The sequence below is a fragment of the Leopardus geoffroyi genome, chromosome A2 (assembly GCF_018350155.1).
Source record: "Leopardus geoffroyi isolate Oge1 chromosome A2, O.geoffroyi_Oge1_pat1.0, whole genome shotgun sequence".
NCBI lineage: Eukaryota > Metazoa > Chordata > Mammalia > Carnivora > Felidae > Leopardus > Leopardus geoffroyi.
In genome coordinates this window covers 59,997,069-60,020,432 of record NC_059331.1, presented here as the reverse complement: position 1 = coordinate 60,020,432, position 23,364 = coordinate 59,997,069, and the positions used below count along the sequence as shown (strand labels likewise).

The window sequence follows — 23,364 nt, the reverse complement described above, 5'->3', positions numbered from 1 at the left end:
ATGTTTATATATCTTTTGAGAGAGAAAGATGGAGAGAGAGAGAGAAGAGAGAATTTGCGCCCCTGAGAGGGGCAGAGAGAGAGGGAGACACAGAATCTGAAGCAGGCTCCAGACTCTGAGCTGTCAGTAGAACCCCTGTGGACCTCACAGAAACTGAGATCCTGACCTGAGTTAAAGTCTGAGGCTTAAGAGACTCAGCCACCCAGGCACCCCAGGAAATTCAGTTTTATATGCCATTTCCTTCTTGCCTTTGTTACTCACATCACTATGGAGGGCCGGGTGATGTTGGGGCTCTAGGAAACTGAGTCTATAGGTTTCTGGAGATTATGCTGTAATGCCCCTGATTTCAAATCCGAGAGACCACCAAGGAGCCGATACCGATGCAAACGCACGAGGGTTTATTTGCAAGCTCGAGCTTGGGCCCAAGTATACCCGACACAGCGGAGCAGGGACTTGGACCTCTAGGTTAAGAGGCGTAGCAGTTTTATAGGGGCCAGTGGCCAATGAGATTGTAACACACACAGAAAGTTGCACAGTCATGTCAGTCCACACGCAGGTGGCCAAATGAATTACAATTTACTCTATAGTAACTGTTTGAACTAGCCTATCACTCTGGTCAGAATTGGCACGCAAGTTTGGCGGGCAAAAGGCGGGGTTTACATTCTTTGGCGGTTAGGGGTTCCGCATTCCTGTATGAGCCGGTTTCCAGTAAGAGTGTGCTCAGCGGCTTGACTAGGGTGGGGGATTGTCTTAAGCAATAAGTAGGTCATGTGGGGGTTATACATGAGATGGTGGGTGTAGCACAAAATGGAGTTAGTCTTGCTCTGCTTGTCCAGGGGTAGGGGATTTTTGTTAAATTCCTTGGGTCTCACAATGCCTCTCTGCCTTTTTCTTGTGACTTACTAAGATACTTGTCCATTGATGGAGTCTCCATTTGTTTTCTGTCATTTTCTTTGCCCTTGGGCAGCCAGGAGTGCCTGAGGAATGTCACACATATCCTATGTGGGGGTGGTCAGGTAATGCTAGCTTGTGTTTGGCCCTCAGCTTTCCTTCTGCTCCCTCATGAAGCAGATGGATGATTCCCATTTACCCAGCCCACATGTGTTTGTTCCTTCAGAAAACAGCGAGCTTGGTAGGAGACTGTGCTATTCTCTTTCTTCCCAAAATTATCCTATTCTCATGTGAAATGAAGATCTTTGGCTTTCTGGGTACCCACTCCCATCCCCTTGCTTTTTTGAAGTCCCCACTATGGGGAATTCAAGGCCAGACCTAAGAGTAATGTCCCCTCATTTTATTTGGGGAGACCTGCCAAGTCATCCTGACTCTGGCATAGGTTGGGCAAAAAGCCCCTTGGGACTTGCCTTTTAGAAATGTTTTCACAAGAAAAAGACATAGGGCACTTGAAGGTGCCAGACAAAATGTTGGTGTATAGGTAAAGCCAGAGAATTGGGAAGAAGCATCATCAACTGTGGGCAGAAGAGCAACAGGGAATGTCAGTTTCCTCTCAGTTTTATCCTATTCTCTGCGGAAATGAAGACCTTTGACCCATCATGTATCCACTCTGATCCCCTAGCTGTTTTTCTAAGGAGGTCTTGAGTCACATTGAAATGTGGTAGGGCTTTCGCTCACACAGCGAATGCCCAGGGATTGGTGGCCAGCTCCCACTGCATTCCTATGCTAGCCTAGAGCAATCAGTTTCTCGTATCCCCAAATAATGATTAACTACCTATGACTGACCTTGTGGGGCTTGGTATTGGTGGTTACCCAGGTTGCCTCTCTCCTCTGACTGCTTGAGATGTCTTCATATGGAAAAGCAAATGGTTCCCAGATGGGCATTTAGCTTCCAGAAGTGGCCAGGGCATTGCTTGTTGAAGGAATACTTCCACAGAGCCTGATTCCAAAAACATAAGTGTCAAAACCCATTACACCAAAACCACTGGTCACTCTCCACTGTAGGTCAGAGTAAGAAATTCACTCAGTGCCAGAGGCTTCTCATCCCTTTCTGACATCCCAGAGGAAGAATTCTTGCAAAAGTGGTTGCTGTTATGCCCAGAATTCGTGATCCCCAAAGACCACCAGGGAGCCGAGTCCAATGCAAAAGCAAAGAGCCTTTATTCGAGCTAGCTCGAGCTCAATCCCCTACCTGCACCCATGCAGCGGTGAGATGCTGGAGAGAGCCAGTGAGTTTCAAAAGCACAAAGGTTTTATAGGGGTCTAGGGGCAGTTGGTGAGGTAATGGTTGTGGCCTTAGCCGATTGGCTGGGAAAGGGTCGGAGTCCCGTTAGGCAGGTTGCTGGGCGTGTTTTGATCAGGAAGTTTGAACGGGTGAGCGGGAGGTTACTCAAGGGGAGGAGGCATGGTCTGAGGTTTCTACGATTTTCCCGGAAAGGGGGCCACGTCAGGGACATAGTCACTCAAGATGGAGGACACAGAACAAGATGGAGTCGGCCGGCGTAGGTCCCCTCTTTCAGTTGCCAGGGTAGCCAATGGAGAATTCCTTTGCCCCAGCCAAGAGGTGTTTCTCATTCCCAAGACAGCCAGCTTGCCAAAAGAGTGTAATGGTCATTTCATTCTCAGGTTTATTCCATTCTCATTTGATAAGGAGAAATTTGGCACTCTATCCATTTCTATCATTTTTCCCTTTTTCAAACTAGGTCTTCCCTGTGAGACATTCCCAGCCAGTGTCCAAGAGAGATCTCTTCTGCTTTTAACTGGACAGTCGTGTTGAGCTCTACTTCCTCAGGGATAGCTTGAGCAATGGGGCCCCTTGAGACCTGCCTTTCCTAACTCTATTGACAAAGGGAGGCCTAAGGTACTGCAAGGTGCCCGGAACAGAATTTCTGCCCATAGGCCAAGTCCAGAGGAGCTGGGAGGGAGATGGACTCCCTTGTGGGGCCAGAAGGAGCTTAGCTACTCATTTCACTCTCAGCATTATGCTGTCCTCATCTGCAGTGAAGAACTTGGGCCATCGATGTCTCCATTCCCATCCCCTGGCACTTTTTCTACCTAGGCATTCACTGTGGGAATTCAGGGCCAGAATGTAAAAGCCATGTTGTCTCCTGTCAGGTGGGGTGTCGGGCCACGTCCTCCCAACTTGGAGAAAAGTTGGGCAACATGGGCCCACCCACAGGGCTTGCCTTTCAGCCTTATCACTGGCCACAAAGACATAGGGCATTGGAAGCAGCAGAGGACAGAATATTTGCATGTAGACAGGGACAGAGGAGGGGGATGGAGCCAGCCTCAGTTCTGCAGAAAGGGGAAAAGAAGCTAGGTACCGCATTCTCTGTTATATCCTATATCTCTCCGAAAATAAAGAACTCTGGACCCCCATAATTTCCCATCCCCTTGAGGATTTTTTTTAATGTTTATTTTTGACAGAGAGAGAGAGGGACAGAGACAGAGACAGAGCATGAGTGGGGGAAGGGCAGAGACAGAGGGAGACACAGAATCTGAAGTAGGCTCCAAGCTCTGAGCTGTCAGCACAGAGCCCGACGCGGGGCTTGAACTTACAGACCGCAAGATCATGACCTGAGCCGAAGTCGGACGCTTAACCGACTGAGCCACCCAGGTGCCACCCCCCCTTGAGGATTTTCTAAGGAGGATTTGGGTCACACTCAGGAGAGATGGAGTTGTCATTCACATAAAAAAGCACCCTAGGATTAATTGAGAGCTCCCCATCACTGCCTGCGCTAACCAAGAACAATCAGTTTCTGACATCACAAAGAGAATATTGCTTTACTTGGACTGAAAGTGTGGTGCTTGACAGGCTGCAGGTGGCATGGGAATGTTTGCCCTGATTGTGTGCCTCACCGGGCTCCTTGAGCTGCCTTCATTCTGAAAAGCAGAAGGCTCTCAGATGGGCAGTTTGCTCCCAGACATGGGTCAGTGCAGAAAGAGCCCAGGCAAAGACTCCTCCACCAGAGCCTGGTTCCAAACACTTGAAGGTCCGAAGGGAGACTGACCTTGAATCACTGAAGGAATATTGCATCTATACTTGATGGAAAGGGCAAGAGAAAGGGCAATGGCCAGAAGAATCCCTGGCTTACCAACCTTGTGGATGAACATTTCTTGTGATAGGGGCATCAGGTGTAGTGAATGGACATTTCCTTGGGCCCAAACCATTGGTGTGTCTTACACTTGAGATTATGTTAGTCACTTTATTCTTTGCTTTATCCAATTCTCCTCTGTAAGAAAGAACTTTGGGCCTCTGTGTATCCATGTCCATTTTTGTTCTTTTTTTCAAACTAGGTTTCCTCTGGTAGGCGTTTGGGGCCAGATTTTAAAACCAATTCTGGCTCATTTTAACTGAGGGCTTGGGTCAAGTTCTCTGGACTCTGGGATACTTTGGGCCATGGGGCCTCGCACCACATGTGTTTTATAACCATACATACATCAGGAAACCTAGTGCATTTGAGGGGCCCAGCATGGAATGTTTGCCTGTAGGCAGGTTGAGAGGAGTTAGGAGAAAACCAGTCCTCCTTCTGCAACAAGAAAACACTGAGCCATACATTACATGTTTAGTTGTACCCCATTCTCACTTGAATTCCAGATGAAGGTTTCCTCTGGAGTAGCTTCTAGGTAAAACCAGTGGTGTTTTTACCTTTCCCCAGTGCAGATGTGCTTCTTATTCTGAAGACAGCCAGCTTCAAATAGATTATACTAGTCATTCTATTCTCTGCTTGATCCCTTTCTCATAGGAAAGGAAGAACTTTGGCCCTCCATATGTCCATTCCCATTCCATCACTGATTTTCTTTCTTTTTTTGAAACTTGTTTTTAAATATTTCTCATTTTTGATGAAAGAGAAACACAGAGAGAGAGAGAGAGAGAGAGCATGAGTGGGGTAGGGGCAAAAAGAGGGACACAGAGGATCCAAAGCAGGCTCCACACTGTGAGCACAAAGCCTATGTGGGGCTAGACTTCACAACCATGAAGTCATGACCTGAGCTGAAATCAAGAGTCAGCCATTTAACCGACTGAGCCACCCAGGTGCCCCGTCCTCTGTGCTTTGTCAAATTATATCTTGGTCCCCCCTAGGCACAGTGAGTCTGTCAATTACTCAGTGACAAACCAGGGATTGGTGGAAAGTTTTCACGCTGCTCCCATTCTAACTGAAAGCATTCAGTTTCTGATACACAAAAGGATGCACTGACCACAGTCACTGATGACTTGGTGCTTGAAAGCCTGGAGTTGTCATGGTAATAGTTAGACAGCAGAACTCCAACCATTGGCTGCTACAGATGCCTTCATCTGAAGCACAGACAGTTCACCCATTTGCAGTATTCTTCAGGACCTGAGAATGTGCAGAAATAGCCCATTTGAGGACCAGTGCAACAGAGCCACTTTTCCAAATACTTGAGGGTCAGCCACAAGCCAGAAACTGGTAACTGTGTAGCATGACTGCCTCAGAGGTCAGGGGAAAAAGAAAAAAATCAATGCCAGAAACTTTCCCTCTCCTTCTGAAGGAACAATGCAGGAGGTTTCCCTTTGTCCTAGCCTACACAGTATTCTTACTCCTGAGACAACCATCTTGCCAGGAGATTGTGCCAGTCACTTCAGTTTTTGATATAACCCATTCTCTTCTGTTGATAAAGAACTTTGGACTTCTGTGTATTCTCCTCCACCCTGTTGCTTTTTCAGGCTCAGTTCTCCCTGTTGTCCCTTGAGGCAAAGTGTCTCAGAGCCATTTCCTCTACTTTGAACTAGGGAGTCTGGCCAAGTTCTTGTCACTCTGGGATATGCTGGGCCACAGGGTCCCTCAAAAATGGCCTCTCAGTACTCTGTGGACAAAGATAAGCCCAGGGCATTTCAAGGTGCCCAGCAGGAATGCTGGTGTGTAGTCAGGGTCAGAGGTGTCAGGAGGGAGCTCTCTTCACTTCTGGGACAAGAGGAACATGGAGCTAGATAGTTCATTCTCAGCTTTATCCCATTCTCAGCTGAAATGAAAACTTTTGGCCCTGTGTGTAGCTATTCCAATTCCCTGGCTGTATTGATAAGTATGTCTTGAGTCCCTGACAAGGGCAATAGGGCTGTCCCCCACATAGTGAGTGCCCAGCCGTTCCTAATGAGCTCTGACTCTGGTCTGTGCTAACCAAGAGCAATCAGTTTTTGATATCCCAAAGGAAAGATTGCCTTCGTGGGAGTACTTGGAGTTTGGCTGGTTAATAAAAGAAATGATGGTTAACCAACCTGTCTCCTTTTATGGCTGTTAAAGATGCTTTCACTCTGAAGAGCAGTTGGTTCACCCCTGGGCAGTATTCTTGAGGACCTGCTTAGCACAGAAAGAGACCATTCAAGAACTCCTGCCCCACAGCCCAGTTCTAAACACTTGAGCGCAAACCAACTACCCTTGAATCACTGCTGCCTCTATCCACTGATAGGATGGGAAGGGAAAAATGAAATCCCAAAGCTTTCTTTCTCTTTTTCAAGTAAGAATATAGGCATCTTGCCGTGTGGGCTCCCACTTTAAACAGTGGGGGTTTCCCTTTGCCCTAGCACACATGTGTTTCTTATTGCTGAGACAGTCAGGTTGCCAGGAGATTGTACTAGTCATTTCACCCTCAGACTTATCCCATTCTCATCTCTCATAGGAACACTGTCCCTTTTCCTCTTTATTTTGTGTTTATTTTTATTTTTGAGAGAGAAAGAGAGATAGTGTGTCTGCAGGCAAGGAGGGGTAGAGAAAGAGTGACAGATGATCCCAAGCAGACTCCATGCTGACAAAGAGAACCTGATGTGGGGGTCGAGATTGCAAACCATGAGATCATGACGTTAGTGATAATCTGATGCTTAACCAACTGAACCACCCAAGAGCCCCAACTTTTTCTCTTTCATATTCTTTAAATATTTAATTTTGAGAGAGAGAGAGAGAGAGAGAGTGCAAGTAGGGGGAAGGGCTGAGAGACACACACAGAATCTGAAGTAGGCTCCAGACTGATTTGTCAGCACAAAGCCCAACATGGGAATCGAACTCACAAACTGTGAGATCATGACATGAGCCAAAACCAAGAGCCAGAGGATTAAGCGACTGAGTCACTTAGGTACCCCCTTTTACTCTTCTGACAACACACAGGAGAGATTGCCATGCTGTCAGAAAGCACTTAGTGCCTGGTCTCAGATTCTAAACAGCACATATTCCATGCATATAGGTATGTTCCAAGACCTAGTCAGTGCATACAGTGGCAATTCAAAACCTGATGGGCCACAGGAATGCTTCCAAACACTTGAGCAAAAGCCTGGGGCATGGACCTACTACCCCCAAATCTCTGCTGCTTCTATCCCCTGTAGGGAAGGACAGGAAAAACAGCTAAAGCCAGAAGCTTTCCCTCCCTTTCCGAAGGAAATATGGAGACCTCTTGCAGACTGGGCTTTCAGGAGGTTTCCCTTTAGAGATTTAGTTTGTCTCTGGCCACAGGAGTTTCTTACTCCTTAGACAGGACCTTGCTAGGAAATTGTCCTTCTAGACACTTCATTCTACTCTGTGATCATTCTCACCAATAATGAAGCACTTTTGCCTTCCATATTTCCATTTCAATGAATACTTTTTACTGTTTGCAAAGTCATTTCTCCCTGGATGCAATTCAGAGCCAGTGTCTCGAAGAAATATCCTTTCCTTTAAGTTGGGGAATCTGGCAAAGTCCTGATGTCTCTGGCATAGTTGGGACACAGGACCCCTCATTATGTGCCTTTCAGAGGTGTGTGGACAATGGGAGGCATAGGGCCCTTGGAGGGGCCCAGCAGAGTGTCCATGTGTGGGAAATGCCAGGGTTTGGGAGGGAGCTGGCCTTATTTCTGGTTGAAGGAGAAACTATGTTAAACATTTCATTTCCAGCTTTATCCTAACCTCCTCAGGAAGCTTGGCCTTCCTTATAGCCATCCCCATCCATTTTCTGTTTTCATAACTAGGTCATGGGTCACAAACAGGAGGAATTGGTCTGTCAGCCACACAGCCAACATCCAGGGTTTCTGATGAACTACCACTCTGGGCCTGTGCTATGTGAGGCAATCAGTTACTTTATCCCAGGGAACAATGACCCTCTTGTCCATGAGCCCTTGTTGCTTGACTGGCCCTGGTAATCTCTGTGATGGAGCTTGCCTCCCTCCCCTGGCTGACTGAAATATCTTCATTCTCTAAGGCAGATGGGTCAGACATGCACAGTGGACTGCAGGATGATTCAATTCAAAAAAAAAAAAAAAAAAAAAAAAAAGCCCTCACAGGGAATACTGGAGCGTGACTTGGTTACAAAACCTAGAGCCTCAATGGGATCTCGGACCTGCTACCACTGAATCACTGCTCTTTCCTTGCCCTCAGGGGTAGGGCATACAAAGGAGCCCAGGTAAGAAGCCTTCCTTCTCTTTCTGAACGAAAAGTGTAGGCTTCGTGCCAACCGGGCACCCAGGTGTAGGCAATGGATGGCTCCCTTTGCCCCAGCCCACAGGTGTTTCTTACTACAGACAACACTTAGCTTCTTGGGAGATTGTGCTAGGCACTCCCTTCTCAGCTTCATCCTGCTTTCGTTTATAATGAAGCATGTTTGCTCTCTGTGTATTTATTTCCATCATTTTGCTCTTTTTTTTTTTTTTTTTCAAACTAGGGTCTCGCTGGAGTCCATTCAGAGTCCGTGTCTCAGAGCAATATCCTCCACTTTAAACTGGGGGCTCTGGCTGAGTCCTGGGGACTCTGAATAAACTGGCAACAGGACACCTTCTAATATCCCATTAGAACTCTGGGCACAGTGAGGCCTAGGGCATAGGAAGGTGCCAAGCTGTGTATGTCTGGATGCGTGGAGGCGGTCCCAGAGGTTTAGGGAGGGACTGGCCTTACACATGCAGCTGGGAGAAAGAAGATAGATGTGCACAGCAGCATAACCTAAGTCCCATGTGTAATGTAGAGCCTTGGCCTCCCTTGTAGCCATCCCCACAAATTTGCTGTTTTCTAATTCTTGGGTCACATTCAGGGACAACTGGGCTTCCACTCAACTTCACACAAGCAGAGCCCAAAGATTGGTGCTAAACTTCCTGTGCTCCGGTCCTGTGCTCCGTAAGAGCAAACAGTACCTTTATATCAGAGGAAGGATGACCTTCTTGTCCCTGAGTGCTTGGTACATGGCCAGCTCTGGTGAGTGCAGTGAAGTGCAGAGATGCCTTCATTCTGTGTCACCGATGACTCCCATATGCACACTAGGCCTCGGGACCTGGTCAGCACAGAAAGGGAGGGCCCTTTCAAGATCTACTGCATCAGGTCCAGGTTGCAAACACTTGATCACCTGCTGACAACGGGAAGCCCTGGCTCTGAATCAATGCTGCATCTATTCCCTGATGGGAAGGACAGGAGAAACCACCCAAACCCCTTTTCCCTCTGTTTCTGAGGGAAGAGTACACAGCTACTGCAGAATATCACTCTCAGGTGTATCCCATGGAGGTTTCCTTTGACACCAGCCCTCAAGTGCCTCTTACACCCCGGACAGCTAGCCTGCCAGGAGACCAGAGTAGGCACTTAATTCTAACTTTAGCCCATTCTGTTCTGTAAGGAAGAACTTTAGTCCTCCAAGTGCCCATTTGCATTTGATTGCTCTCTGTTCAAATTGGGGCTACCTCGGAGCCATGAGGAGCAAGAGCCTCAGAAGAATGTCCTGTGTTTCAACAGGAAGATTCCAGGATCCATCGGGCTGTGTCAGGTGCACAGCCTGGGTGCACACATTGGTGTGGCATGCCCAGTCAGTTCCTGAGCCAATGGACAGCTCTCAGTGTCTGGAATCCCAGAGGAAAACAGGCCTCTCTGTTGCTGGAGGCTTGGTGCTTAGTCAGCTGGAGTCATTGCAGGGATGGGTAGCCAGCTGGCCTTCCTCCCCTGGCTGACAGAGGTGCCTTCATCCTGCAGAGTAGATGATTCGTGCATGTGCACCGTGCTCTAGGTCCTGGTCAGGGCACAAAGGGACTTTGAAAGGAATACTGCACCAGGCTGGGGTCTAACCATTTGATCATCAGGCACAGCTGAGTCCCTGCCACCCCTGTCTACTAGTGGGAAAGGGCAAGAAACACACCCAAAGGCAGGGCTTTCTGTCTCTTTCTGAGGGAAGACTGCAGCCCCCTTGCTGACAGGCCTCCCAGGTGTAGCCTGTAGGGGGCCTCCCTTCACCAAAGGCCACTGGTGTTGCTTCTTCCTGAGACAGCCAGCTTGCTAGAAAATGGCACTAGTCACTTCATTCTCCACATCATCCCATTCTCATCCCTAATGAAGAACTCTGGCCCTCCATGGATCCATTTTCACCCTTTTGCTCTGTTTCCAAACCAGGTCCTCTCTGGGGTCCATTGCATGTCGTCTCTCAGCAGAATATCCTCGGCATTCTGTTGGGGATCCTAGTCCAGTGCTTGTGACTCTGCAGGTTTGGCCACAGGGCCCCTGGCAGGTGGGTGTCAAAACCATGCAGGGCATTCAGAGGCCTAGGGCACTGGAAGGGCCCAGAAGGGAATGTTTGCAATTCAACTGGGCCAGAGGGCTGGGAAAGGAGCTGGCCTCCTTTCTTAGTTGAGGGGACGTGAAGTTGCATAGCCCCTTACCAGATCGATCCTATTGCCACTGGCAATATTGATCTTTGGCCCTCCTTATGGCCACTCCCTTGCCTTGGCCCTAGGTCTAACATTGTCCCCATTGAGACTTAGAAGTCACTTACTCAGCCGGTGCCCAGGGATAGGTTTTCACAGAAGCCTGTGCATATGGAAGGTGGGCACCAAGCAAAGCAGCCCACCCACTGCTAATGGCAGCACTTGCACTTACTCAGACATGGATTTACCTTCCTTCCACCTGGGGCAGAGGGGCCAGCAGGATCACAGGCAGTCCTGGGTGCAGGGCACGACCACAAGGAGGTTTCTAGGTCAGGTGCCAAGGCATGAACAGCCTTGTGTATTAGGCAGTGCCATAGCTGCTTCAGTGGCCCTGCAAAGCCACCCTATGGTCATGGTGTGGCAACCATGGTATTGTCCTGTGCAGCCCTGTCCTCCTTCAGCATACTCAACAGCAGCAAGGGTGACAGTTCTGGCTGGCAGGACGAGGTTGACAAGAGCCCCCAAAACAATGGCAGCAGGCAGGGACTGGCAGATAGGGTGGAACCCACGAGGGCAGCACCTGGTCTTTGCCTCCATACCAGTCCACTTCTCCCATTCCACGTTGGAGGACTAATGTGCTCCCACAAGTGTACCCTCACATGAAAGGGCTATGCATGATGTGACGTGTTGAACAAGCCAGGAATAACCCATAATGAGGATAAACTGAGTCAAGATGTTGGCCAGTGTGCAATATACCTGGAAGAAATGCAGAGGGAGATACTAGACCAGGCTTGCCTTGCCTGTTCACATATCATGAAGGTTGCACTGGTTTGCAATAAATCGATCTTGCCCTGAGTGTCCTTCACATATTGCAACAACTTCCCATTTTACACTTATTCTTGTCTTTTCAAGAGGCTTGAAAGCCTGAGAGGGTCTGAGGGTCTGTCCCTGTGGCAAAACAAAAACAAACACAAAACTACAGGCCTACTTGGCCAGAACTCTGAGTCCTGAGAGTCTTACGCAGAGACAAACCATCATACAGGAAGGACTATCCTGCTGAAGAGCCAAGGGCCCTTTGGTCAAACATGTGCCACAGTCACAGGGAATGGACCCGAATCCCCAGTTGGGGGCCCAGGGTATGACTCTAAGACACCCACATGGAATGGAGCCCAGGGAGGGCTCAGAGTGAAAACAGAGCAAAGGGGTGAAAATGGATAGAGGAAGGGCCAGAGTTCTGCATCAGGGATAAGAATGAGATCAAGTGGAGAGTGACGTGACTAGCACCAACTTCCCCAGCTCGCTGACTGACACCTCGGGAATGAGAAACATCTGTAGGCTTTGGCAAATGGTGCCATCTGTAAGTTCCACCCAAAAGCCCTGACCGCAAGAAGCCTGCCCAGATTCTTCCTTCAGCATCAGAGGGAAAGACCTGGCTCTGGGTGGGTGTCCTGCCCTTGCCATCAGTCCAGAGGGGCAGCAGTGATACAGCTGTAGCAGCGTTGTGCTCCTGGCAGATGAGCAAGTATTTGGAAGTGGGACTTGGTGCGGTATTCCATCCAAAGATACTTTCTGTACTGACCAGATCCTGGAGCATCCCGCCCACACGAAAACCTGCTGTACTTCCAAAGGAAGGGGTCACCATTTGTGAGGGGAGGGAGGCCAACTGGCTACCCGTGCTCGTGCATTCCTTAGCCAGCTAATCAGCACCATGGGCTCTGGGATGGGAGGGCCAGGTTTTCTTTGGGATATTAGACCCAGAGTCTTCAATTTCCTCAGCAACTGACTGGGAAACTGGCAACATTCATACAGCCATGGCTGTGTAAGTGACAGCCCCATGTTCCTGGAATGCGAACAGAGACCTAGCTAGAAAAGCAGCGATGGCATGGGGATGAGTGCGAGCCAGCAGTGCCAAAGTTCTGCATCTCCAAAGGGAGTGGTGCCCATCTAGGAAAGAGATCTCTTTCTGAATTCAATCTCGATCCAGACAGGAGGCCGGCTCCCTTCCTCAAACCTCGGGCTTGCCTACACACAAGCGTTCTCCACTGGGCACCTGCAGTACTAGATACCCTAGGCCTGGTGATGTCCACAAAATCTGAAACCCAATGCCCACGGCCCCTGTGGCCAAACCCCTCACACAGTCACCAGGATTGTACCAGACTCCTCACTGAATAAGAAGAGACATAACTCTGAGACACTGACTCTGACAAGATTCCAGGGAGAACCTTGTTGCCAAGGAAGAGCAATTCCTTACTCTTGCTATAATACCCTGCTCAGCAACAAGAGCTACGGGGCAGAGTGTCAGCTGACCTCTGGGACATCAGACTCTGAGAGCCCTCTATTGACTCAGGAAATACTGGAAACTCACCTCCAATCCTTGGAATTTGGTTGTGGACAGGGCAGCCCCTCGGTCTTGGTGGGTGACTGTGACCAGGTGAGAAAAGCAACGGGATAGGAAGTTGAGTCCAAGTTCTGCAACCCAATGGGCATGGGTCAAATCAAAGAGGGGCACATGTCTATCATCCCCTCTTCTTCTCCCACACAGGAGGCAGGATCCTCCCCTAACCACTGGCTTCGACTACCCTCAAGCACTCTCCCTCTGTATCTCTACACACATTAGGTGTGGGGGGTGGCCACAAAGGAAGACCTATATCACCATCCAAAGGACACCACCAAAGTCCCAAGCTGAAAGAAAAGGATATTACTCTAAGACACTGGCTCTGCATAAAGTCCATGCAGAAACCCTTTGGATGAAAAAGGCTAAGTGGTGGAAATGGAGACACAGATTCTGAGTTCTTCATCACACTTGAGATTTGGAGAATGCTGAGAATGAAGTACCCAGCACAGTCTCCTATCAAGCTGCTTGTATCTGGAAATAGAAATGCCCATGGGCTTAGGAAAAGGGCACCCTCTGAAAGGGCACACTGAAAGCCCTGTCAGTAAGAAACCTCCATTCATTCTATTGGAGCCAGAGATTTCTGGCTATGTCTGTCCCCCCAACTTTTTGTAGCAGTTGATGGAGGCAGCAGTACTGGAGGTGTCGCTATTGGGTTCTACTGGCTCTTGCTCAGGAGTCTGGAACAAGGACTTGGTTCCCTATTGCTGGAAAAGACTCTTCCTGTACTGACCATGGCCTGGTCCGTACTGCCTATGTACAAACTGTGTGCTTCCTGGAATGAAGGCAAATCAATCACCCAGCTCAGGGAGGAAGATGGCTCCCCCTCACCTCCCATACCCCAGCAAGCCAAGCAACCAGCACTCAGGGTCTGAAGGCCATCTTTCCTTTGTCAGATCAGAGCCTGAGCGCTCTCCCTGAGCACAGAAGCAGAGTGGGAATTTGATGCCTACCCAGGGGTGCCAGCTGAGTGACTGATGGCTCTGTGGCTTTTAAAGGGGAAATAAAGTCAGAAATAAAGATAGGGGAAGGAAATGGACCCAAGTGGTGCCCCAAGTCTGACATTTTTGGTGGTAATTGAGACCCACTTGGAAAGAAGGTATCTTCCTTCATTGGCCCTTGGCAAAAAGGAGGCCAGCTCCCTGCCCAAATCTCTGGCACAGTCTTCACACAAACATCCGTTACTGGGCAACTAAAAATTCCTGGGCCTATCGAGAGCCACATACTTCTGGAATCTAATGAATTACTGAAGATGGAGCCCACAGTCTCACAGTCTCAAGGACTGAGTCAGACTCCGGGTGGAAGGCAGAGGATATGACCACGAGACACTGACTCTGAACAGATTGTGGGAAGAACCTTGTTTCTACAAGAGAGCAAAGATATATTACAGTGGATAAGGAGGGTCAGAGGTCTTCAGAGATTGAAAGGGGAATTATGTAGAGAAGGGTCCAGCACCAGCTCCTGGCAACCTGGCTATGGGAAAAAAGAAGAAACACTAGAAACCTTAGGCAACATCGCCATCTAGCGTCCGCATCTCGGACCATGGGAGCAACAGGCCTGCGTTCTTCCTTCAGAAGGACCTAGAGAGTCCTGGACTTTGCTTTTCTCACATTTCCAATCATTGAATGGAGTAAGCAGTGACAGTGCTGTAGTCAAAGGCTCCCAGGTCTTCCTCCAAAGTGTGGAAAGGGGCATTTGGGGCCCTCTTCCTGTACAGGGCTCTTCTTGTGCTGACGAGCTTCTGGAGACTCCTGCTCCTGTGTGAACTGTCTGCTTTTCAGAAGGAAGGCCCCTCCATCAGGCAGAACAATGAGGCAAGCTGGCTAGCCTCCCCCACCCCTTGCTACAAACAGCCAGTCACCAAGCCCAGGAATTGGAGGGCTATTCTCCTTTCAGATATGCCTTGCTCATGGCTGTCACTGAGCGAGGGACTGAGTGGGCAACAAACCCTCATCCTTTGGTGCCCTCTGTGTCAGTGCCAGCTCCATGGCTCAGAAGGGTGAACACAGACTGAGTCAGAATGACAGGAAGGAAAGGGAATGGCTCCAGTAGACCAATGTACGTTCACCATTTCCATCCAATGGGAATGTGATCCATTTGCAAGGGCATGTTAAACTTAATTTTCTATGGGCATCGAGGCCAGCTTCCCTCAATTGCATGTGGCTCAGCCTCCACAGAAACAGTTCTCAACTGGACCCCTTCGAATGGCCTAAGGCTCTGGATGTCCACGGAATCCTGAAACCAAAATGCCAGGGCCCCTTTTTACTCAACCTGTCCCACAGACACAAGGGCTAGTCCACATTGCACATTTGGGAGCCAGTGCTATGACTCTGGGCAACTGAATTTGTGGGGATCCCAAGAGGAACCGTGGTGGAGAAGAAAGCAATGTCATGAAACTTGGTACACCGAGGGCCAGAGTTCTTCATTAAAGGAGATCGGGTAATGTTTAGAACAGTGTGATCAGCACAATATATTAGCACGCTGGCTCGCTAAGGCATCAGAAGAACCCTTGTTGGGTTGGCTAAAGGAGTACCTCAAAGGATGCCCCTTGGAGCCCTGTGAGCAAGAGACCCACATTATCTCTTAAGAAATAGAGGGAAGCTTTGGCTTCTCTTGTCCTTTTGCACATCATGTCGGGAGATAGGGGCAGCAGTTATTCTCAGTCATGAAGAATATGCTTTCCTCTGATGATCAATAGGGTTGAACGAGGCTATGGTGCACCATTGATTCAAAAGGCTTTTTGTGTGCTGATCGGTTCACTGTGCACATTCACTGTCTTTTCTTCCAAACGAGGGTATCTCAGTCAATTAGGATCTGGGGTTCATGTGTCTACCCATTACCACGATAGTGTGGCCTGCTATGCATCGAGGGCTCAGGGACAGGCGTGCTAGCTGTCCTGTCAGGAATCTGACTCTGAGAGCTCTACATTGACTCAGGAAAGGCCTGGTTCTTCACTCCAATCCTTGGACCTTGGTTGGTATGGGACAGAACGTTGGTCTTGGTGTGTGAACTGAGGAAAAGTTAGAAAAGCAGCAATGGGATCGGAATCACCATGAGGTGAGTCATAGTCCTGCATTTCAAATGGGCATTGGTCAAATCTAGGAAATAGGTATCTGCCTTCCCTTTCTCTTGTCGCACATGGGAGGTGGGATCTGCCCTTAACCACTGGCATAGCCTATCTACAAGCATTCTCCCTGGGAACCTTCAAATAAACTAGTGTTTTGGTTGGCCACACATTTCTACCCATTTCTTCACTGGATTATTTTTCGGGTGTGGTGTTTGGTGAGTTTTTTATAGATTTTGGATACTAGCCCTTTGTCTGATATGTCATTTGCAAATATCTTTTCCCATTCCCTTGGTTGCCTTTTAGTTTCATTGATTCTTTCCTTCGCAGTGCAGAAGCTTTTTATCTTGATGAGGTCCCAATAGTTCATTTTGCTTTTAATTCCCTTGCCTTTGAAGATGTGTGAAGAAATCGCTGTGGCTGAGGTCAAAGAGGTTGTTGTCTGCTTTCTCCTCTAGGATTTTGATGGTTTCCTGTCTCACATTCAGGTCTTCTATCCATTTTGAGTTTATTTTTGTGTATGGTGTAAGAAAGTGGTCTAATTTCATTCTTCTGCATATTGCTGTCCGGTTTTCCCAGCAACATTTGTTGAAGGTACTTTTTTTTCCATTGGATACTCTTCCTTGCTTTGTCAAATCTTAGTTGGCCATATATTTGTGGGTCCAATTCTGGGGTCTCTATTCCATTGGTCTATGTGTCTGCTTTTTGCCAATACCATACTGTCTTGGTGATTACAGCTTTATAGTACAGGCTAAAGTCTGGGATTGTGATGTCTCCCACTTCGGTTTTCTTCTTCAATATTACTTCGGCTATTTAGGGGCTTTTGTGGTTCCACACAAATTTTAGGAGTGTTTGTTCTAGCCTTGAGGAGAGAGTCCGTGAAATATTGATTGGGATTGCATTGAATGTGTAGATTGCTTTGGGTAGTATTGGCATTTTAACAATGTTTATTCTTCCAATCTGTGAGCATGGAATGTTTTTCCATTTCTTTGTGTCTTTTTCAATTTCCTTCATAAGCTTTCTATAGTTTTCCACATACAGATCTTTTACATCTTTGGTTAGGTTTATTCCTAGGTATTTTATGGTTCTTGGTACAATTGTAAGTGGGATCAGTTTCTTTATTTCTCTTTCTGTTGCTTCATTATTGGTGTATAAAAATGCACTGATATCTGGACATTGATTTTGTACCCTGAGACTTTGCTGAATTCATGGATCAGTTCTAGCAGACTTTTAGTGGAGTCTGTCGGGTTTTCCATGTAGAGCATCATGTCGTATGCAAAAGGTGAAAGTTTGACCTCTTCTTTGCCAATTTTGATGCCTTTTATTTCATTTTGTTGTCTGTTGATCCTAGGACTTCCAACACTATGTTAAACAATAGCAGTGAGAGTGGACTTTCCTGTCGTGTTCCTGATCTCAGGGGAGAGCTCTGTTTTTCCACATGAAGGATGATATTAACTGTGGGCTTTTCATAAATGGCTTTTACGACGTTTAAGTATGTTCCTTCTATCCTGATTTTCTCGAGGGTCTTTATTAAGAAAGGATGCTGTATTTTGTCAAATGCTTTTTCTTCATCGATTGACAGGATCATATGGTTCTTTTCTTTTATTAATGTGATATATCACCTTGAATGATTTGTGCATATTGAACGAGCCCTGCAGCCCAGGAATGAATCCCGCTTGATCATGATGAATAATTCTTTTTATATGCTGTGGAATTTGATTTCCTGGTATCTTGTTGAACATTTTTGTATCCATGTTCATCAGGGACATTGGCCTGTAGTTCTCCTTTTTTGTTGGGTCTCTGTCTGGTGTTTGGGAATCAAAGTAATGCTGACTTTTTACATGGAGTCTAGACATTTTCCTTCCATTTCTATTTTTTGGAATAGCTTGAGAAGGATAGGTATTAACTTTGCTTTAAATGTCTTGTAGAATTCCTCTGGGAAGCCATCTGGTCCAGGACTCTTATTTGTTGGAAGATTTTTGATAACTGATTCAATTTCTTCACTAGTTATGGGTCTGTTCATATTTTCTATTTCTTCGTGTTTGAGTTTCGGTAGTGCGTGGTGTGGGTGTTTAGGAATTTGTCCATTTCTTCCAGTTTGTCCCGTTTGTTGATATACAGTTTTTCATAGTATTCCCTGATAATTGGTTGTATTTCTGAGGGATTGTTTGTAATAAATCCATTTTTTATTTGTGATTTTATCTATTTGGATCCTCTCTCTTTTCTTTCTGAGAAGCCTGGCTAGAGGTTTATCAATTTTGTTTATTTTTTCAAAAACCAACTCAGTTTCATTGATCTGTTCCTGTGGGGTTTTTGTTTTGTTTTGTTTTGAATTCTATATTCTTTGTGCTCTGATCTTTATTATTTCTCTTCTGCTGGGTTTGCAGTTTCTTTGCTGTTCTGCTTCTAGTTCTTTTAGGTGCGCTGTTAGATTTCTTATTTGGGATTTTTAGTGTTTCTTGAGAAAGGCCTGGATTGCAATGTATTTTCCTCTCAGGACTGCCTTTGCTGCATCCCAAAGGGTTTGGATTGTTGTGGTTTCATTTTCATTTGTTTCCATATATGTTTAAATTTCTTCTCTAATTGTCTGGTTGACCCATTTGTTATTTAGTAGGATGTCCTTTAACCTCCATGCATTTGGAGGTTTTCCAGACTTTTTCCTGTGGTTGATTTCAAGTTTCATAGCCTTGTGGTCTGAAAGTGTGCATGGTATGATCTCAATTCTTTTATACTTAGTAAGGGCTGTTTTGTGACCCAGTATGTGATCTATGTTGGAGAATGTTCCATGTGCAATCGAGAAGCAAGTATATTCTGTTGCTTTGGGATGCAGTGTTCTAAATATATCTGTCAAGTCCATCTGATTCAATGTATTATTCAGGGCCCTTGTTTCTTTATTGACCGTGTGTCTAGATGATCTATGCATTATTGTCAGTGGGGTATTAAAGTCCCCTGCAATTATCAATAAGGTTGCTTATGTTTGTGACTAATTATTTTATATATTTGGGGGCTCCCGTATTCGGCACGTGGACATTTATAATTGTTAGCTCTTCCTGATGGATAGGCCCTGTAATTATTATATAATGCCCTTCTTAATCTCTTGTTACAGCCTTTAACTTAAAGTCTAGTTTGTCTGATATAAGTATGGCTACTCCAGCTTCCTTTTGACTTCCAGTAGCATTATAGATATCCCATCCCCTCACTTTCAATCTGCAGATGTCCTCAGGTCTAAAATGAGTCTCTTGTAGACAGCAAATAGATGGGTCTTGTTTGTTTGTTTGGTTTTTTATCAATTCTGATACCTTATGTCTTTTGGTTAGAGCATTTAGTCCATTTACATTCACTGTTATTATTGAAAGATATGGGTTTAGAGTCATTGTGATGTCTATAGGTTTCATGCTTGTAGTGATATCTCTGGTACTCCCCCTTAGGATCTCTTGTAGGGCTGGTTTAGTGGTGATGAATTCCTTAAGTTTTTGTTTGTTTGGGAAAACATTTATCTCTTCTTCTTTTCTGAATGACAGACTTGCTGGATAAAGGATTCTTGGCTGCATATTTTTTCTGTTCATCACATTGAAGATTTCCTGCCATTCCTTTCTGGCCTAAGTTTCAGTAGATAGGTCTGCCACTACTCTTATGTGTCTACCTTTGTAAGTTACAGCCTGTTTATCCCTATCTGCTTTCAGAATTGTCTCTTTATCCTTGTATTTTGCCGGTTTCACTATGATATGTCGCGCAGAATATCGATTCAAGTTACGTCTGAAGGGAGTTCTCTGTGCTTCTTGGATTTCAATGCCTTTTTCCTTCCCCAGATCAGGGAAGCTCTCAGCTATGATTTGTTCAAGTACACCTTCAGCCCCTTTCTCTCTTCTTCTTCTGGAATTCGTATGATATGGACATTTTTCCATTTGATTGCATCACTTAGTTCTCTCATTCTCCCCTCATACTCCTGGATTTTTTTATCTGTCTTTTTCTCAGCTTCCTCTTTTTCCATAATTTTATCTTCTAATTCACCTATTCTCTCCTCTGCCTCTTCAATCCATGCTATGGCCAGCTACATTTTATTTTGCGCCTCATTTATACCATTTTTAACTACTCATGACTATTTTTTAGTCTCTTGATTTCTGTAGCAATAGATTCTCTGCTGTCCTCTATGCTTTCTTCAAGCCCAGCAATTAATTTTATGACTATTATTCTAAATTCTTGTTCTGTTATATTGCTTAAATCATTTTTGATCAATTTGTTAGCTGTCACTACTTCCTGGAGTTTCTTTTGAGGAGAATTCTTCCATTTTGTCATTTTGGGTAGTTCCTCCAGTGGCTCCGAACTGCAGGACACCTCCCCTGTGCTGTCTGGAGTTACTTGTGTTGGTGGGCAGGCCACAGTCAGACCCGATGTCTGTCCCCAGCCCACCACTGGGGCCACAGTCAGACTGGTGTGTACCTTATCTTCCCCTCCCCCAGGGGCAGGACTAACTGTGGAGTGGTGTGGCCCCTGTCTGGGCTACTTGCACACTGCCAGGTTTGTGGTGTTGCTTGTATGGAATCTGGCATATTAGCTGGGGTTGATCCACAAGGTACACAGGGGTGGGAGTGGCAGGCTTAGCTTGCTTTGCCATCAGTGGTCGCTTGCGGGAGGGGCGCTGCAGCACCGGGAGGGAGGCAGACCCATTGGAGGGATGGATCCACAGAAGCACAGCATTTGGGCGTTTGCCTGGTGCAAGCAAGTTCGGTGATGGTAACTGGCTCCCTTTGGAATTTTGGCTGGGGGATGGGAGAGGGAGATGGCGCTTGCCAGCACCTTTGTTCCCCCACTGAGCTGAACTCCATCTTCCGGGGCTCAACAACTCTCCCTCCTGACGTCCTCTTGCCCTCCCTGCTCTCCAAGAGCAGAGTTGTTTACTTTTAACATTCCAGATGTTAAGTCCCGCTGGCTGTCAGAACCCATAGAGTCCGGCCCTTCTGCTTTTGCAAGGGGCTCTGCCTTGCCCAGCGGGCTGCCCCTCCATGACCTCGGCTCCCTCCCACCAGTCCGTGTAGCAGGCACTGCCTCTCCACCCTTCCTACCCTCTTCCATGGGCCTCTTGTCTACACTTGGCTCCGGAGAGTCCGTTCTGCTAGTCTTCTGGCGGTTTTCTGGGTTATTAGGCAGATGCGGGTGGAATCTAAGCGATCAGCAGGACGAGGTGAGCCCAGTGTCCTCCTAAGCTGCCATCTTTCCAGGTCCTCTCAATCCTAATTTACAGATTAGAAAACAGGGGAAAAAGAACAACTTGTGTAAGTGACAAAGGTTGGACTCAAACCCAGTGAGACTAGCTCTAGATTCTGCGCTCTCAAACAATTCATTTCACTATTGTACTGCCTCTCCCTATATAATTTATAAACCTGTGTGTGTACATTCTAAACAAATATGTGTATGCTTAGGGGGTTGATATATATGGATGTATATACAAATATAGAAGTGTGAGGTATGTGTGTGTGTATAGAGGTTACATGCCTCAGTGACACCATACTGAGAACACTCAATAAAATAGGCATTTTGCAAATCAGTCACATTGAGAATGGACTGCAGGGAACAGCACCTGAAGTAAGTAGGGCGGCAAAGAGGCTGGGACACTGAGGTGCTCTTGAGGCTACCACAGTGCTGACTGACCCTGTCACGAAAGATGTGGACTAGGTCACCAAGAAAAAGGAGAGGACTGGGGTCTGGAGGGCACAGAGAGACCAAACATGCAGGCAGGGACTGAATCAGACTGGGATAGGGGCTCTGGTTTAAGAGACAGCCATCCTGGGGCCGGGCAAGGTCCAGGTGGATTCTGGGAGTGAGCTGGTGGTCACTGGTGCTGTGACATCACGAGGAACTAGACAGCTGGGTACTGGAAGGGTCTTTGAGAACTCCAGACTGGGGCAGGGCCAAACAGGTGATGGAATGCAGTGGGATGGTGGGGACTGTGGCAAACCAGAGAACGTGGCCACCTAGAGGCAGCTGCAACCACCCACTGTGCCATGAGAGGAAGTGGGGCCAATGCTGTGAGAGTTGCCAAGTTTTCAACAGAAAACAGAAATTCAGACTTTTACATGAAATCTCTTGATTTTAGTGTTGGTTTAAAAAGAATTTAGGGGCGGCTGGGTGGCTCAGTCTGTTAAGCGTCCGACTTCAGCTCAGGTCATGATCTTGTGGTGCGCGAGTTTGAGCCCCACAACAGGCTCTGTGCTGACAGCTCAGAGCCTGGAGCCTGCTTTGGATTCTGTGTCTCCCTCTTTCTGCCCCTCCCCTGCTCACACTCTCTCCCTAAAATGAAAAAAAAAAGCATTAAAAAAAATTTAGGGATAGTTGGCTCAGTCAGTTAAGCATCCAACTCTTGATTTCAGCTCAGGTCATGATCTCATGGTTCACGGGTTTGAGCCCCACATTGGACTCTACACTGACAGTGTGGAGCCCGCTTGGGATTCTCTCCCCCCCTCTCCCCCGCCTCTCCCGCACTTACTGTTTCTCACACTCAAAATAAATAAATCAACTTAAAAAATACTTTAAAAAATTTAAATCACCAGACTTACTGCTAAGTAGTAGAACTGGGACTTAAATTCATAAGGGGCAGGGCCTAGGTTACCAGGCACAGACACCTTGGAGCACTGAGTGTGGCACAGGCCAGGAACTGTCACACACATCAGCCCTGCTTCTCCCAGCCTGCCTCACTCTAGAAGGCCTTTGTTCTCTGCTGACTGCTAACTAATAGGACAGATCTAGCCAGTTATGAATTAGAATATTCTTAGGGACTATGCCTTTCCAGGAAGAACCTCTGAAGACCACACCAATGAAAGTAATGACAGTAGAAGAACAGGAAAGTCAGGGTACACTGGCAACTATTTTGTCTGATAGGTAACTCCCAGTTCCTCACTCTGTGGAATTCTGGTAGGGCTGCAAATCAAGGTGCCCTGCCTCCCCTCCAAGAGTGATGACAATGTAAGTCAGGTGAGCCAAACAGAGAATGTTCTCCCTCAGGGAACAGGAACTGGAACAGGAGTAGACCTGACATTAGGATCAATTTTTAGAGGCCGATGTGGACATTGACAATGAAATCTCTCTTTTTTCTAAGAATGCATGTATTAAGTTGAAATTAAATGCCAAGGGCTATCTTCCCCTCTAGGTATAGAATCCTATCTGAAAATAAGTCATAGATGAGTGACAGAGAAAAAGCCAGCATCCTGCTAATCATTTAAGCACCTGGATCATGCCATGCCTGAAATCTAACCCCTTACATATTTCAATTATATGAGCTAATAAATTCTTTTTAAAGCTTAACCTGGGTTAAATTTAGTCCCTGTCACCAGTAACTAAAAGAATCTTACTCAATTTGTAGAAAAATGG

At 46.8% G+C, this 23,364-nt stretch overlaps 1 long non-coding RNA gene across 5 annotated transcripts in view; it reads right to left on the bottom strand.

Moving 5' to 3' along the window:
- Positions 1–880: 880 nt before the first annotated feature.
- Positions 881–23,364, bottom strand: part of LOC123606113 — a 51,985-nt gene continuing 29,501 nt past the window's right edge. The window contains exons 5-8 of one of the 5 annotated variants that reach the window (XR_006716108.1): positions 12,909–13,012; positions 6,188–6,266; positions 5,152–5,291; positions 881–1,891 (exon numbers count right to left, since the gene is read on the bottom strand). This is a non-coding gene — a long non-coding RNA (uncharacterized LOC123606113). Of the gene's footprint in view, positions 1,892–4,143; positions 5,292–6,187; positions 6,267–12,908; positions 13,013–21,114; positions 21,231–23,364 lie in introns of those variants that run through there. The other 4 variants (XR_006716106.1, XR_006716109.1, XR_006716107.1 and 1 more) reach the window with 4 other exon arrangements.